This window comes from Bidens hawaiensis, unplaced genomic scaffold (assembly GCF_021521415.1).
Source record: "Bidens hawaiensis isolate Kalapana, Puna unplaced genomic scaffold, B.hawaiensis_p1.1 tig00032090_1, whole genome shotgun sequence".
Taxonomy (NCBI): Eukaryota; Viridiplantae; Streptophyta; class Magnoliopsida; order Asterales; family Asteraceae; genus Bidens; species Bidens hawaiensis.
The window spans coordinates 115,339-134,044 of NW_027505238.1; the positions used below are offsets into that span (position 1 = coordinate 115,339).

Here is an 18,706-nt window from a genome sequence, read left to right on the forward strand (position 1 = left end):
TAGTGTCTTCTCCGTTTCATCCTCTAATAATTATACATGTAACATATATAAAAAATAAAGTCAACTAAATGAATAGTTGGTGAGTTCGCACAGTTTAAATATTACATAAAAACAAATAAGGTTTCTTTACACTCGAATCAAATGTCCTGAGTGTAAAGAATAAATGAAGGTGTTTTCCAGTTGGGATTGTGCACCAACGTATGATCATACTTATCGAAGAAATCCATGCACGTAATATTTGAGCAAGTAACAAGTAAACACACAAGTCCATGATGCGAATTGTAGTTTGTAATAAGAAACAATATGTAAATGGGTTTGAATACGATATATATGTCACCCCCAAAATATGTAAAAGCGTTAAGAAAGGGGTGTGAGAAACTAACCTATAAGTTGAAGACAAACTTGAAATAAAACCGATAGTGCCTAAATGAAACCGAAGCAATTGAACTTCGCGAACTAGAATTAAAGGCACAAAATCAATATTAACTAACGACTTATAAAAAGTAGATAAATCAGGTTGTCGGGATTTAGAAGTGTTGAATGTACATTTTATTATGGAGTTGGATATTATATTATTATTTTATACATTAACGAATTATTAATTTAATATTAGTTTAAATTATGAGATTGATATCAAATTTGAATATTATAACGTTTATGGAATTTTTGATGTTAACGGTATATTTTACTTTGAATAACGAATATGTAAACGAATTTTAAAGTTTCGCGAACGAAAATATGTATACATATATATAAGTTAAACTAGTTTTAAACGAACTTGACGAGTTTGAGATTTATAATGTTTATGAATTATGGATCTTAACGTAATTTTAGTCTGAAAATAATTACGGTAGTGTGTTATAAAGTTTAAAGAAATAATAATTATATATAAAATATTAATCGGGTTTCTAACGAAAAACTTAACGGAAACGAAAGTCGGGTTTTTAGATGAAAAACGATAAATATAGTTTAAAACTAATTTTATTTAACTTAAATAATTTTATTTGATTTATTATAATTTTTAATAATTTATTTGATTTTTATAACAAAAAAAGCGAGTTTAAAAATATACCCAAAAAAATATGTTCTGACCCGGATTCGAACACGGGTCTAGGCTTTGACATACTAATGCGTTAACCACTAAACCGGCTTGTTGTTTGATTAAAATGTGAAAAAAATTAATTATATACTAATACCTAAAACATCATCTTCCCCATTAAAACCCTAGGTTGCAATTCCATTAATCCGATCAGTGTTTGTTAAAAGTGAATTAGGGTTTTACTAGACTTCCAAAAACAGTGTATAATAGAAATATCGAGAATATTGTATAGATAATAAACAAAATATACGAATACATCGAGACATCAAACATGTCGGTTCACGAACATAATAGAAATACATTAGATGTCGTTTGAGATATATATTTATATTTATACATATATTTATAAATAAAAAACCAAAAATTTAAAACGGGTCGGATTTTCGGGTTTAAAAAGTAATGAATGTTACAATAAAGGAGGTTGTTTGTCTGTGTTTTTGTGAAAAGTAACGAATATTACAATAAAGGAGGTTTGAGTGTTTTACTGGTTCCAAATTGCTTTGGATAACACAAATACCATCAAGGTATGCTTTCTTCAACTATGTTTATATAAAGTTTTTCTTCTTATTAATTAAATTCCTTCTCACTAATTGTAATTTTCTAGTGTATCTGTGATAAATTTACATAATGTTTATTTTTGTTGTATTTCAGTTATTGTGTATGAGACATGACATTTTGAATGTTGATTTAATTAGATGATTATGTTTTTAATTAATATGTGTTTTTTGTTCTAGGGATTGGATTATTTCAGAAGTTTTTTTACAGTGAGAAGTGCGAGAAGTGAATGTGTAACTCCATTAATCCCTAATTTCACTCCATTTCTTATTATGTAGGTACGTATGTACGTGTGTAGGTACGTATTTTTGTATATGTGTATGTATGTTTGTGTGTATGTAGGTTTGAATGTTGCTCGGTACGTTTGTATGTGTGTAGGTAGGTTTAAATGTGTGTAGGTACGCATGTATTGTGTGTAAGTAGGTTTGAATGTGTGTAGCTAAGACATAAATACAACCAGTCTACATACATGTAGGTAACATCATAAGAAATGAAGTGAAATTATGGATTAATGGAGTTACACCTTCATTTCTCGCACTTCTCGCCGTAATATCACTTCTCGCAAGATTCATCCCCTTTTGTTCTTATGTTATAAGTTACAAAGTTGTTTTAACTTTTCATTTATCTTTGTTAGTGTTTGTATTTTTTTTGTATTTGAATTAAAATAACAATTTAATGTCTCATAATTTATGTAAAAGTTTCATCTTTAATATAAATATGACTTTTGCATTTTACTAAATTTATAATATATATATATATATATATATGACGTTTTAAATATGTTGCACCCGTGTGTAACACGGGCACTATCATGATATTGAAATATGTTGAAAAAAAAAGGTGAATATGGCTATGAGATTGACAAGTGAAAAAAATGAGTAGTCTTTTATTAAAGTAGATAAATTATTATAAAGAATATTAACCAAGTTTTAAAAATGTTTCAATTAAGTCACTCATAAATTTTTTTTTCCAATCAGGTTACTAAGGTTTCATTTGTGTTCAAATCCTAGATGTTTTACCTGAATAGCAGGTTATGTAGATTCTTTTTTAATTTTTAAATAGTTTGACATTGCAAAATACTTTTTAAAAGATTGAAAAAATTAGTAATATTTGAGAAAAATAATTTTAAAATTGAGAAAAAAAAAAAACTGGAACATTGCAATAATAATAATAATAAAATGATATAAAATAAAAGAGTAAGAAATCACCCTTTTTTAAGTTACAGATTTTTTTTATAAGAAACCATCATTTTTTTAGAAAAGTCTTTAAAATATTGTTGGTAATATTAAAATATTGACATAATTACAAATTTTATCCTTTAAATATATGCAATTTATGGATCAGGTCATTTAAAAAGTTTATTTGTAGGCGATGTCCTTTACATAACATGTTTGTTTGATTTTCCTCCTTTTAACTAAATGGCATCCAAAAACCCCGTTAAGTCTTGGCTTGTGAGGGAATTTAAGTCTTTTTACGCATACTAGTATTTAAGTATTTATAGTTAAAAAAATATTAAATATATTATTAGAAAAAGAAACTAAATTAAATATGTTAAACAAAAACCACGTTAAGTCTTGGCATGTTTGGATTTAACTGAGTTATTGGATGACATTTAGTGTAAAGGACAAAAATCAAATGTATTTTGTCATATAAATGACATCGCCCACACATAAACTTTTTAAAGGACTTGATCTATAAATCACATATATTTAAAGGACAAAATTTATAATTCTGTCTAAAATATTTAATAGTAGAATTATAAATTGCTTCCATACAAAAAAATAAACATATTAATTATATTGTCATTATTCACAATTTTTTAAGATTTTTTACGCAATTTTTCTCAATTTATTATTTTTTTTTCAATTTTTACTAATTTTTTCAGTTTTTAAAAAAATATTTTGCAATGTCAAACTATTTAAAAATAAAAAAAATCCTACATAACATGCTATCTAGGTAAAATATATATGATTAGAACAAAATACTTTATGCAAAATATGAGAATTATATCAACTTAGAAACATTTGACTTCGTATTGCGGTGGGAATGTAACTGGAATTTGGTATGTATCGATTTGATTTATTATAGGTCTGGTATGGTATTTGCATACACCATGGCAACCGAAAAAGAAGACCCCGAAAATAAAGTGGTGACGCGACAAAAGGAAACCTACAGATGTTTTGTTCCTACGACGACTTCTTAGTCTTGCATATCGGGACGTAATCATGAAAAAGATACATTGCAATTTAAAAAAAGACTGGTATAATATAAAATAGTAAAAATTGTTTTTAGTTATTTTTTTGGTTTTATATAATAAAAGTAAAAATAAAAAGGAAAAATACCGATCATTAATCTTTTTTAAGGGCAATCATTAAAACTCAAACTCAAAAGGAGAAAAAATGGAAAGAACAAAAAAAGTAAAACTCAAAACAAACTAAGATGTTTTTTGTTCCTATAAAATTAGACGATTTTTTTTGTTGGAACGTATAACGGGAAAGAATAGCAACTCGGGTGGCACTTCTTAGAAGAAACATACATGTGGGTTCGGCATTATGCCCATTTTGCTTGGAACATAACGAGTCGGTTGATCATTTGCTAACCAGTTGTTTTATGATGGATTCTATTTGGTAAAAAAATTGAAGATGGTGTAAACTTCTCCTTTAGGCTAAGGGTAGTGGGGTGCTAAACCTAGGGCATGATCGATGTGGCAGCCAAGCACACCATTACCACCCTCACGTGAGCGGGGGCGCGAAGGTGAGGGGTGAGCTGGACCACGGGGCTCAAAAGAGCCGTTGGGCATGGGTTAGCTCAAAAAGAGCCGTTGGGCATGGGTTAGCTCAAAAAGAGCCGTTGGCCTTTATTTAAAAAAAAAGTTTTTTTTTAAAATTTTTAATTATAAACCCTACCACTTACACTATAAATAACAACCCAATTTTATAAAAATAGCACACCAATCTCACTCCCTTTCTCTCTACTATTATTTAAAAAACCTCTCTAAATTTCTCAAATTTATAACCATGACGGGTTCGGGTTTTGGTAATATCAACATCAACGACCCCCAATTTCCCGAAGGATTGAACTACTTGGACGACAAATCGTTTCAAGCTTTCATGTACTCCGATATGTCACAATCCGAATATATTCGGTCACGGATACACAACCGAAGCCGGAACCGAAGCTGGCTAAACCCGCAAAACGATCCCACAGAGGCAAGGGGAAGAAAACCGGAGAAGCGGGTGGTTCATCGGCACAGGTTAAGCGGAAGGTTACTCTGTGGTCTAAAGAAGAGAAACTCGCGTTGGCAAATTCTTGGATTGAAATATCCCAAGATCGGAACGTGGGTAAATTATTTTGTGAATTTTATTTTTAATATATCTTTTTAGTTTTGTATACAATTATTACATTTTTTTGTTATTATTTTATAGCCACTTTCAAAGACGTCGAGTTTTTTGGGCCAAGGTTCGGGAATGTTTTTGTAAGAAAGTGGGGAGTAGGGATCGTATCGAAAATATGATATCGGGTCGGTAGACCGATATTCGTAAATTAGTAGGATTGTTTACCAACCTACATAACCGAAATGCTAACCGAATGCGGCCGAGTGGGTCCGATGATCTCTCGGCTTACCAATTCACTTGTGATGAATGGAAACAAGAGGTGTTTAGGAGGTACGAGATGGTGAAGACGTTTGACGAGGGCTACATGTGGGAGTTGTTAAGGAAGTGCTCGAAATGGATGCAACTATGTGCGGAGGACTTTGCTGAAGGGGCAAAACATGCAAAAACTAGTACGTTCGGCACGTACGTCTCTTCGAGTGGGTCCGAGAATCAAATTGACTTTGACCTAAACTTGTCCGAAGGCATTTGAAAGACCAAGGTTGTAGCCGCCCTCCGGGTAGGGAACGTGGGAAAAAACTAGTTGGTGATGACGACTATTAAAAGGAAATTAAGGAATTATTAACTGGCCTCTTCTCGATTGGTGAAGCTCGACATACAAAAAACCGGTTCAAGAGTTTGGCTTTTCTAGCCAAATACTTTAGCCACCTCCCACCATCTGACCAAGCGATAATGGAGGAAGAAAAGGATCGTATTCGAAAGGAACTGACGAAAAATAAAATAAAAACACTATTTTTATGTATTTTTTTAGAGGTTATTGCATTTTAAATTTATGTTTTTATTTTTCTTTTTATTTATGCTTTAATGAAATATTTTAATTTAGTATTTTTGTGTTTAACAAAAAAAACATTCAATCAAGCCCCGGATCAACTGAACCACTAACCCTCTAGGGCTTAATCCTGTGTCACATCAGTGCCTACGTGTCGTAAATATATTGGATCACTTGGGGGTGGATCAAGCCCCACTACCGTTAGCCTTATTTGCCATTTCAATATGTTTTAGAACTTCAAGATCATTATTGCCAATGTCAAACACAAAGCATGTTAATTCAATCAATTTGTCAGGTTACTTCATGGAGTTTATGGAACACAAGGAACAATAAGATATTCAGTGGGATTAGTACAAACTCAACTAAGTTGGTGAAGGAAACAAAAGTTCTAACTTTTCTTTAGGTAGGTTCAAGATCAAAGAAACTTGATGTTAATTGGGGGAATTGGTGTAATTTCGATATGGTGATGTGTAAGTTTTTACTTTGTTTCTGTATGGTGACTAGCTTGTGCTTGTTGTTGTAACAAAGAGATGATGAAATTGAGAGGATATATGGTAATTGGTGATAGTGATTTTAGTGTAATTAAGGATTAACTTGTTGATCAAGTTAATTGTAATACGAATCTAAATAAGTCGGGTGCGGGGTGCACACTTATTTGATCTTATTATAATTTATAATCCTATTGGTATTTAGGGGCGAAGCCCCTAAGCCATGGGGGTTCCAAGGGGGCAACGCCCCTGACGGGGGTCCGAGGGCAGCGCCCCTGGTAGCGGGGTGCGAGGGGCGGCAACCCCTGGCAGGGTCCAAGGGGCAGCGCCCCTGGCTAATGGTTTTCTATTAAACCAATCAGACAAGTGTGTATACATAAAATTTGATGCTTCTGGTAAAGGAGTCATAATTTTTTTATACGTAGATCACATGTTGATCTTTGGTACAAACCAAGATTAGGTTGATAAAACAAAGAAATTTTTGTCATCTTGTTTTGATATGAAAGATATGGGGAGGCTGAAGTGATCCTTGGTATAAGGATCAAGCATGAGAACAATGGTATTTCAATATCTCAATCTCACTATATTGAGAAGATTTTAAAGAATTTTAATTTTCTTAATTGTCTCCTGTAAGTACTTCTATGGATCATGCTTATAAGCTCTTACCTAATAAAGGTAACACGGTGAATCAACTTGAATATTCAAGAGCTATAGGACCTCTTATGTATGCAATGATAAGTACTCGACCGGATATAGCTTATGCTGTTGGAAAGCTTAGTAGATATACAAGCAATCCAAGTTCAAATCATTGGCAAGATATAAATCGAGTATTTAGGTACTTGAAAGGAACCATAGATTATGGTTTGAATTATAATGTATATCCTTCGGTTATAGAAGGTTATTCAGATGCAAGTTGGATTAATAATATGGAAGATCATTCTTCCACAAGTGGATGGACTTTTCTACTTGGAGGAGGTCCTGTGTCATGGGCATCTAAGAAACAGACTTGCATCACTAACTCGACTATGGAATCCGAGTTTGTAGCATTAGCAGCAGCTGGTAAAGAAGCTGAATGGCTAAGAAACTTGATTTATGAGATTCCATCGTGGCCTAAACCGATATCACCCATATCTATCAGGTGTGATAGTACTGCTACTTTGGCTAAAGCTTATAGTCAAATGGATAATGGGAAGTCTAGACACTTAGGTGTTAGACACAACATGATTTTTGAGCTCATCGTGAATGGTGTGATATCAGTGGAGTATGTAAAAACTCAACAGAATTTAGCCGATCATTTAACAAAAGCGTTAAGTAAAGATATTGTGCACAAGTCGGCTATAGGGATAGGTTTAATCCACCTAAAATTTCTCATGCTGAGATACCCAATTCCCATCTAATTTTATATTAGGTGCTGAATTCAATGTGGAAAGATTAACATCTAGAAATTGGAACACATTAGTTACAACATCCCTAGGTATGTGTTTAGACCTGCAAGTTAAGGAGGTTGAAGTTAGACTTCTTAATAGTTCTTTTGAAAAATTGCATATGCAGGTGCGAGAGTAAAAGAACTACCTATATGTGCATGAATTTTAGCTGCTTCAAGAAGCTGGGACTTGGATTTGATATGTTCATTGAAGGATAGGATATAGGCTAGTAAAAATAATGTCATGTAAGAATATATGAGTATGTGAACTTGTGTGAATATTATCTTCGATTATTCATTATGAATAGAAAGGGTTCAATCGTAGCGATACCCCTATATTCGAATATTTGGAATGTGTAATATACTAATGTGAATTTCAATCATCATGCCATTTCATTTATGCATAAGTTTGTTATTTGTGTGAGTTTGTTTAAGTTAATCAGGGATTACACCAAAATGGGGGAGGATTGTTAGTGATTTTAGTGTAATTAAGGATTAACTTGTTGATCAACTTAATTGTAATACGAATCTAAATAAGTCGGGCGCGGGGTGCACACTTATTTGATCTTATTATAATTTATAATCCTACTGGTACTTAGGGGCGAAGCCCCTAAGTCATAGGGGTTCCAAGTGGGCAACGCCCCCTGGCGAGGGTCTGGGGGAAGCCCCCCTGGTAGCGGGGTGCGAGGGGAGGCAGCCTCTGGCAGGGTCCAAGGGGCAGCGCCCCAAGCTGGGGTCGAATATATTGTTATACTAAAATACACACTAGAAATTTAATATAAATAAATTTTGTATGTTTTATTTGTCACAAATTCCAGAGCGTTTTTTTATGATTTTGAAATTCAAAATCAGATAACAGCAAAGGCATTTACAACTGCCCAACCCTAATTAAAAATTACCCTTGATCATACGACAGATTCTCTGGTTCAGAAACTCTCTCAATCACCATACAGATTCTTGCACTCAATCTGAGTTTTATCCTGTCAAAACATTTGGGAACCAACAAATAGTTTGATCTGAAAGTGTTTCACGACTCTCAGATTTTCCTAAGATATACGATTGCAGAAATCCCCAACAATTGGGAGCATCACCACTCCACCAACAAATGACCATTGGTTTTATTTGCATCAAACAATTGACTTTCTCTCTCTCTTAGGGGGTGGGGGTGGTCCAATTTCCATCACTCACCATATCCAATGGTGGTGTGCCACCTCACCCCATCACATTCCATCACTAGTGATGGAACTTAGTGGGAGTGGTGGTAGTGTGATGGGTTTTGATATATATATATATATATAGGGTGAGGTTAGAATAAGAAGTGAAGTTTGTCTAAGAAGTGTAGGAAGTGATCTGGTGCATTAGATTTGATGATCTGATGGTCTAGATGAAAAGTGTGTTTTGTAGGCTATGTGTTTTATTTTAATACTTGTTTTATAATACTCCAGGGGCATAATCGTCCAGTGTGTTATATTATATATAGAAATATTATCAATCTATAATTATCATTTTTCAATTTAAATTTAAAACACAAAACCAAGAACATTACAAGATATATAACTGTGTGTTTTAAATCAAATTAATCAAAATAATAAAAAAACACCAGATTTTAAACCAATTTAAAACACAACACCAAAAACACTAAGAACTAAAACACACTAGTGTTTAATTTAAAACACACTATCTTGAACATTATAAACTATATTCTGGGGTGCTTTTAATCCATGAACAAAAAACACTATTAATATATAATTATAACAAACAAAAACACAATTATAATAAATAAAATCACCATGAATAAAAAAATACACACCATTATTCAATAATTAAGACCAATGTATATAAACTTTAACACAAGAATCATGATCCATTATGTATATGAAATAAAACACAAAAAAAGCATCTAATCGGATGAACAAAAGCACTATATTTATGAATTAAAATACTCCACATAAACGTTGGCACGCTATAAAATAATTACAATTAATCAATAACATAAAAATGAAAATGAAATTGAAAACAAGAAAAGGCTTAATGGATAGCCAGTTTATTCCACTATCCAACGTCTATTCCAAATATATTAAGATCCATGTAAATAGGAAATAATTAACAACGTTATAGTTTCCAAATTTAATGATTAGCCACAACATATATAGAGAAGTTACAATTAATACATTAATTCCAAAAATAATAAAAAAAAGTATGACGATCTTACCCTTGTGTGATTTATTTAATCCAATGGTCATAATCACTTCCTACACTTCTTAGAAAATATTAACTTCTTATTCTAACCTTGCTCTATATATATATATATATGTATACATAGAAATAGGTTTTTATGTGAGTGAAATAATTATATTTAGGGGTATATATATATATATATAGAGAGAGATAGAGAATGAAATAGTTTCCGTGATCACCATCACGTTGAAATCTCCATCACGAGTGATGGGGTGGACGGCGAATGTCACACCCCAACCTACGGCGAAAATGCCGGGGCGCGAACTGATTGTCACAGCTCACAAGGTTACTATCATACATCATTTTAAGTTTCAATATCTACTTAATAATTTCAAATAAAACAATTACAGTTAAGTACATCAAGTATAACAAAATTACAACAATGATTAATTAAGTTTGTATCCTAAAAAACATCTCTACGTGATCTTCATCATACTAAACAACCAAGATGATAACCTGAAAATGCGTATAAAATATATTTTTGTCAACAACACATGTTGAGTGAGTAAAACACCAGTTTAAGATCCACAACAGTAATAGTATATATAATATATAAAGAAAGATGCAAACTGTTCCTGTGAGAATAAATAGTTAAGTCATAGCAGATACACAAACAATCAAACATAAAGAAAGGGCTAAACCGTTGCCATGCGAATGGGCATTGGTTACCAAAAATGAGGTGTCGGTGAAACCATTGTCAATGCGTCGGACGCCGGCCTCTACGACGGTCGTATGATCATACTAGACTGAGAATATGTTAGACCTCTCCGAATGCGGAAGCATATAAAGCAAGTAAGAAAATAGCAAGTTAGGCATAAACTGATATACACACAAGGATTAAACAGTTGCGATTTTGAATACTAGATAATAGATAAATATGATACGATACGCATATGTCCCCCCAAAAAAGTTAAAAATAAGTAAAAAGGGGAGTGATTACTCACCTGATCGGGTGAACGAAATAAAAGTGAGGATGTGAGGATGACAACAATTAAACCCCTTCGGGATTCACCGACAAGGATTCCTAGTTAAATAATAGTAACATGAATTAATTGTAAAGATAAAACATGATTTAATGAATGAGGATTTCGATGTGATTTGAGTTACGTTTGGGATTAGGATGTTTATTAATTTTTGATGGATTTCTATAATAACTATTATCGCAAAGATTAACATTATTGATTAACATTTGTTTATTAAAGTCCATACTTTTAATATATAAAAATTACCCTTGTTTACTTGATATGATAACCATATAATCAAATTTATAAACTAATAGTTTAGATAACTAAATTTGATATAAAACACACTTATAATTATCCGAATAAATAAAATACGAATGTATAAATAAATAACCTTAATAATAATGGGTAATTATTTAGTCATAATATGTAGTAATATATAAATAAATATGTTGTTTAAATCTTTTAATAAAAATCTATTTAATTCGATTACTAGATAGATAATATGTATATGTATATATATATATATAATAAACATAAGTAAGTTTATAACGACGTTCAATGGTGACGAAACGTGAACCAAAGTGTCGAGTTTTAATAAAATATAGTTCATCATTATTACGCCTTACTTATAATCACATACGTAAATGGATACATACATATACATATATATATATGTATATACATATACGAAAGCTTGAAACGAGATTAATTTACAAGATACATAAACTTAAAGGTGTCGGTTTAATAAAATAATATTAAATATTGATTTTAATAATCTATAAAAACATTTAAATCACAAAACAAACAAATAAAAATAATACTGGAGCTGCTGGGACTCGAACCTAGGAGGACCAGCGGCTTAAAGGGTTTAACACACACCACACCACCAGCTGCGCTGAGGTGTTGGCTGGTAACAAAACGCAAACATAGATTTAAATACATTAATCCGATTTTTCCCAAAATCCTATGAACCCTAGATTCTACAATCGCTTAATATGTTGCATGTTTGTTAAATTAACCATAGGGTTAATGATGAGTAATGAAAACCGATCGTCTTACATGTATTTATTACCTGATTAGATGACAGATTAAAGAAGAACAGCCACCCAAAACCGACGGCAGGAAAATGGGTCAATACGGACTGGTATAATATGATAAGTGTTAAGGTTATTGTTTGCGATGTTATGAGGAACCTCCAGATCAGTTTAATTGGATTTTTGTTATAAGTAAATAGCATAATACCAATTCCTTATATGACGGGCTCGTTTATTTGGAAATCGTATTAACAAGAACGACCTTCCAAATTTAAATGAGTCGGTGGAGTCGTAAAACACGTATAAACGATCTTAGGGAATCAATTTCATTTATTGCACGAGAATTAAGGATCAAGCAAACAATATGGGTTACGGGTTGGATCCAAATACAGGTCTTCGGGTTTGGTTCAAAGAATATGGTATAATACTATAATATTATATATCGAATTTTGCACTTTAGTCCTTATACTATAGAAGTGGATACATTTAAAGATTAAAGTAACGTTGAGGGTATAAGTTGTATGTAAATGAAAGTTTATTTATATATAAAACTAAATATAATAAACAAATAAAAAAAATAAGATAGTAACTCGATAGACGCAATATAAAGATTACTCGAAAATGAAAACGGTCTGGTATCAGTATTTAAAAATCCGAGTTGTTACAGTCTCCCCTACTTTAGGGAATTTCGTCTCGAAATTAAATGATACTATAACAAAACCTTAACTTTTGAAAAAAATAAATAAATAAATAATATATATATATATATTTTTAAATTTATCATAGCACAGAACTTTGAATAGTTAAGACAATGCTCCAAATGAAAGTCCGATAAAGACACTTATATATAGGATGTACCAGCGGCGTATCCACCATGTCCTTATCATCTCTACATTTGTACCGTTATCTCCATTACTTTGGATTCTATATTATGACACACAATCGCACGCATTATGATTTCCATACGAGGACTTCGATAATTATGTAGGCCTCCATAATTACTTAGGTCGTCGGATAGTCCACATAACTTGTCCCATCATGTGGGTTACAAAACATTCGAAGGGCATGATTTTTACAGAAAACAAAATCTTAATACGTTTTGGTTATAAGATAGTCATTGTGTAAAATATTTTAAAAAAATGAATTGAATCCTTGAGTTGAATTAATAACATACTAAAGTTTCTAAAACGCCTTTTGTTAAAAGTTATAAATTTTTGAAAGTTTGAAAAGGAAAGGATCCCTTGGGGTTGATAGTGAAATGAATTGAGATGAATGAGGTCAACATATAATCTAGGAGTACAATATTATAGGAAGTTGTCTTTTGAAAATATAGCTTTTCTTGTATGAGCATAATCACTTAAAATTAAATAATTATTAGAACTGAATTTGTTTGAATCCAAAAATCGAGTAAAGATTGTTATGATGTATGATTGAAAAAGATCAATATGGAGAAGGAAATAAAAACATCTTCCTTGATAAACTTAGTTATAATCTATTTTATTTCCGATTTAAAATAAATTGATTAATTAACTATAAAAAATTGAATATTTGAAGTTGATTGAATTGAAATGTTTTGATTAGGTTGTAAAGTAGGGTTTAGTAGAAAAAGTTTGTATATTTCGAGCTTGATGAACATGATTGAATCGAGAACACACATGGCATAATTGATTAATATTTTCATTGTTGTAGCCATTACAGGTAGCAGGGTATAAAATATGAGAAAACGTCGTAGCATTGGTTTTAGAATTTGACGGCATAGACAGTTGTGGAACGTCTTCTGGTACGCGACAAGTATTAACAAGATGACTGAACGATTACATTGGGTACATAACGATATGAGGATTGAATTGAATAGCGACAGTGGCATGTGAAGCATAACGAGTGAATTTTCGACGTAAAGTTTCTTGTTTGAGATGCTAAGGTTGTGTTGAGATTGATTGTTAATTTGATTAACAGCATATAGTTGATGTTTAGACTTGTGTTTGTTATTGTTGTTGTCATGAGAATGAGTAGGGGTAAATGGATTGAATTACCAACATTAGTTTAATGAGCAAGATTGCATTTATGTTTTGGAACTTGAGTTGATATATTAGAGATCGCAGGAGCTATCTCCTCGACTAAACATGTGGGCATTAGGCGGTTATAGAGAATAAATATTTGATGTTGTTTGATGCTGAGAAAACATTCTATGATTAATAAAGACGTGATCTAATGATAAGATTGGATAGTTGTGCAGATTTCATATGAGTTATTGTGTGAAACGAAACTTTGATATGTTATATTGATGTTTATTTATAACTTAAGGATAAGTTAAAATCCAAATCGATAATCAATGAGTTAATTTGATGAGTGAATGAGTTTTATCAAAGTTTGACATGTTTTTAATAAATTAAAATTTTGAGGTTGAATACTTGAAATACGTTTAATAGTTTATGTATAAGATGTCATAGTATTAAATTGTGCTATTTTATTTAAATTAATTGAGGCATTGATATTATTAAAATTAGATAAGATGAATAGGAAAACCAATTTAATAATAGAGCGTATATTGTTTTATTAACCGTGATAAACGAGTCTTGATAAATGAAGAATTTGTATCCGATCAGGAGAATAAAAATGTTTTGAGTGTATGAATAGATCGAATCAATAGAGCTTGATTCAAAAAGTGATTTATTAAGTAAGGAATTGATTAATTTGCATAATTGAATAATAAAATAATTGAATGAGTAAATCAAATCGTAAACTATATCGTATAAAATCAAATAAACAACAAATAAACAAATAACTAATGTTCTTCGATGTGTTGGGTTTCCCATGAGCTTTACATGGCATTTTGTTTCCCCAACTTATTAGCATACCAAAACCAAAACAAACGTGTGAGTTATCCTCCCATGAGCATTACATGGCAATTTGAATGGCCCAACTTAATTAACGAGTCAATGAATCAATTAAGTTTGTGGGCCCATGAGCGTTACATGGCGATTTGACCGACCAAACTAAATAACGAATAAATGAACTCAAGCAAAAGTAGTTGAAACATCTTGTGTATCACCATGAATAATAATGTTCCAACAAAATATCGCAATTATAACAAACTGTGCAAATGTACAGTTGGCGTGTCCATGACGTCCCATGGGTTTTACACCCGACTAGATATTTTAAAAACAATAAAACACAATAAAGGGTGTAACCGTTGGCCAATTACGTTAAACGCTTAAAGTGTCGGTCGCATGACAATTCCCACAATGGCGTGGAATCTTGTGACACTCCCTAGTTTTAAGTGAAAAAGAGCAAAAATAAAGTTAGAAAATTCCCAAGAAAATTTCCGACAATAAAAGACAATCTAATAAAATTAAAAATAAAAATATTTTGAGGCTAAGACATAGCCTCAGAGTTATATAAAATATTTAGATAATGAGACATAGTCTCGGAGCAATAAAATATTTTGAAGGTGAAGCATAGCTTCGGAGTTGTGTGTGCATAACAATAAAATAAACAATTAACTAAACAGTTAAATAAGTACCTAATCTAGCACGACAATTACATAAGCTGTAAACAATCAAATAGAACACATCAAGTAAACAAATAAGCACGTATGGGGCTCCTAAGAATGTTACTAAGGCACCACTAACGACCTATCTTAAACCTTCGGCTCTGATACCAATCTGTTACACCCCAACCTACGGCGGAAATGCCGGGGCGCGAACTGATTGTCACAGCTCACAAGGTTACTATCATACATCATTTTAAGTTTCAATATCTACTTAATAATTTCAAATAAAACAATTACAGTTAAGTACATCAAGTATAACAAAATTACAACAATGATTAATTAAGTTTGTATCCTAAAAAACATCTCTACGTGATCTTCATCATGCTAAACAACCAAGAAGATAACCTGCAAATGCGTATAAAATATATTTTTGTTAACAACACATGTTGAGTGAGTAAAACACCAGTTTAAGATCCACAACAGTAATAGTATATATAATATATAAAGAAAGATGCAAACTGTTCCTGTGAGAATAAATAGTTAAGTCATAGTACATACACAAACAATCAAACATAAAGAAAGGGCTAAACCGTTGCCATGCGAATGGGCATTGGTTACCAAAAATGAGGTGTCGGTGAAACCAATGTCAATGCGTCGGACGCCGGCCTCTACGATGGTCGTATGATCATACTAGACTGAGAATATGTTGGACCTCTCCGAATGCGGAAGCATATAAAGCAAGTAAGAAAATAGCAAGTTAGGCATAAACTGATATACACACAAGGATTAAACAGTTGCGATTTTTAATACTAGATGATAGATAAATATGATACGATACGCATATGTCCCCCCAAAAAAGTTATAAATAAGTAAAAAGGGGAGTGATTACTCACCTGATCGGGTGAACGAAATAAAAGTGAGGATGTCAGGATGACAGCAGTTAAACCCCTTTGGGATTCACCGACAAGGATTCCTAGTTAAATAATAGTAACATGAATTCATTGTAAAGATAAAACATGATTTAATGAATGAGTATTTCGATGTGATTTGAGTTACGTTTGGGATTAGGATGTTTATTAATTTTTGATGGATTTCTATAATAACTATTATCGCAAAGATTAACATTATTGATTAACATTTGTTTATTAAAGTCCTTATTTTTATTATATTAAAATTACCCTTTTTTACTTGATATGATAACCATATGATCAAATTTATAAACTAATAGTTTAGATAACTAAATTTGATATAAAACACACTTATAATTATCCGAATAAATAAAATACGAATGTATAAATAAATAACCATAATATTAATGGGTAATTATTAGTCATAATATGTAGTAATATATAAATAAATATGTTGTTTAAATCTTTTAATAAAAATCTATTTAATTCGATTACTAGATATATATATATATATATATATATATATATATATATATATATATATATATATATATATATATATATATATAATAAACATAAGTAAGTTTATAACGACGTTCAATGGTGACGAAACGTGAACCAAAGTGTCGAGTTTTAATAAAATATAGTTCATCATTATTACGCCTTACTTGTAATCACATACATAAATGTATACATACATATATATATATATACATACATATACGAATGCTTGAAACGAGATTAATTTACAAGAACCGTAAACTTAAAGGTGTCGGTTTAATATAATAATATTAAATATTGATTTTAATAATCTATAAAATCATTTAAATCACAAAACAAACAAATAAAAATAAAACTGGAGCTGCTGGGACTCGAACCCAGGAAGACCAGCGGCTTAAAGGGTTTAACACACACCACACCACCAGCTGCGCTGGGGTGTTGGCTGGTAACGAAACGCAAACATAGATTTAAATACATTAATCCGATTTTCCCCAAAATCCTATGAACCCTAGATTCTACAATCGCTTAATCTGTTGCATGTTTGTTAAATTAACCATAGGGTTAATGATGAGGGATGAAAACCGATCGTCTTACATGTATTTATTACCTGATTAGATGGCGGATTGACGAAGAACAACCACCCAAAACCGACGGCAGGAAAACGAATAGGAATGGGTCAATACAAACTGGTATAATATGATTAGTGTTAGGGTTATTGTTTGCGATTTTATGAGGAACCTCCAGTTCAGTTTAATTGGATTTTTTTTATGAGTAAATAGCATAATACCAATTCCTTATATGACGGGCTCATTTATTTGGAAATCGTATTAATAAGAACGACCTTCCTAATTTAAATGAGTCGGTGGAGCCGTAAAACACGTATAAACGATCTTAGGGAATCAATTTCGTTTATTGCACGAGAATTAAGGATCAAGCAAACAATATGGGTTACGGGTTGGATCCAAATACGGGTCTTCGGGTTTGGTTCAAAGAATATGGTATAATACTATAATATTATATATCGAATTTTGCACTTTTGTCCTTATACTATAGAAGTGGATACATACAAAGATTAAAGTAAAGTTGAGGGTATAAGTTGTATGTAAATGAAAGTTTATTTATATATAAAACTAAATATAATAAACAAATAAAAAAATAAGATAGTAACTCGATAGACGCAATATAAAGATTACTCGAAAATGAAAACGGGTCGGGTATCGGTATTTAAAATAATAATATAAAAATCCGAGTTGTTACAGTCTCCCCTACTTTAGGGAATTTCGTCTCGAAATTAAATGATACTATAACAAAACCTTAACTTTCAAAGAAATTCTCTCATTTTCTTTATTCAACATTCTTTCTTTTGCTTACTTTTCAAAACAGCTTGCAAAGCTTCATCTTTCTCTGCAGCTTCCTGCTTACGTGCTTGTTCTTCTTGAACAATCCCATCAATCTTTCTTTCTCAATGACCTCATCCAATATTTATTTCTAAACAACTTCTTGAGTTGCTTTTTCATCTTACATAATCAATTCCAAGAAATCGAAACTTGAAAGCATGTCATACTTCCTTAGCATTCATGAGTGTGCCAACTTGTACCAAGATGTCTTCCAGTAGGGTTTTGACATATGTACCCCAATGTTGTATACATCTTCCTTTCATATCCGTCTGTATGTTCAATCACGTCCCAAAAGCCATAGTCTTTTAAAAATCCCTTCATCTTGGCCAACCATACTTTGTAGTTCGATTTCGTCAATACTGGAAGTCCCCCACTCACTATCGTGTCTTTCCTCTCTTTACTTTCTTTTCTGGCTTGCTCTTTAAGATGAAATTGATTCCCGAT

The 18,706-nt window shown here is 31.6% G+C and overlaps 1 pseudogene; it reads left to right on the plus strand.

The window, feature by feature from the left end:
• The first annotated feature begins 6,944 nt into the window (after positions 1-6,944).
• Positions 6,945-7,700, plus strand: LOC143611750 (secreted RxLR effector protein 161 pseudogene; annotated as a pseudogene).
• The last annotated feature ends 11,006 nt before the right edge of the window (positions 7,701-18,706 follow it).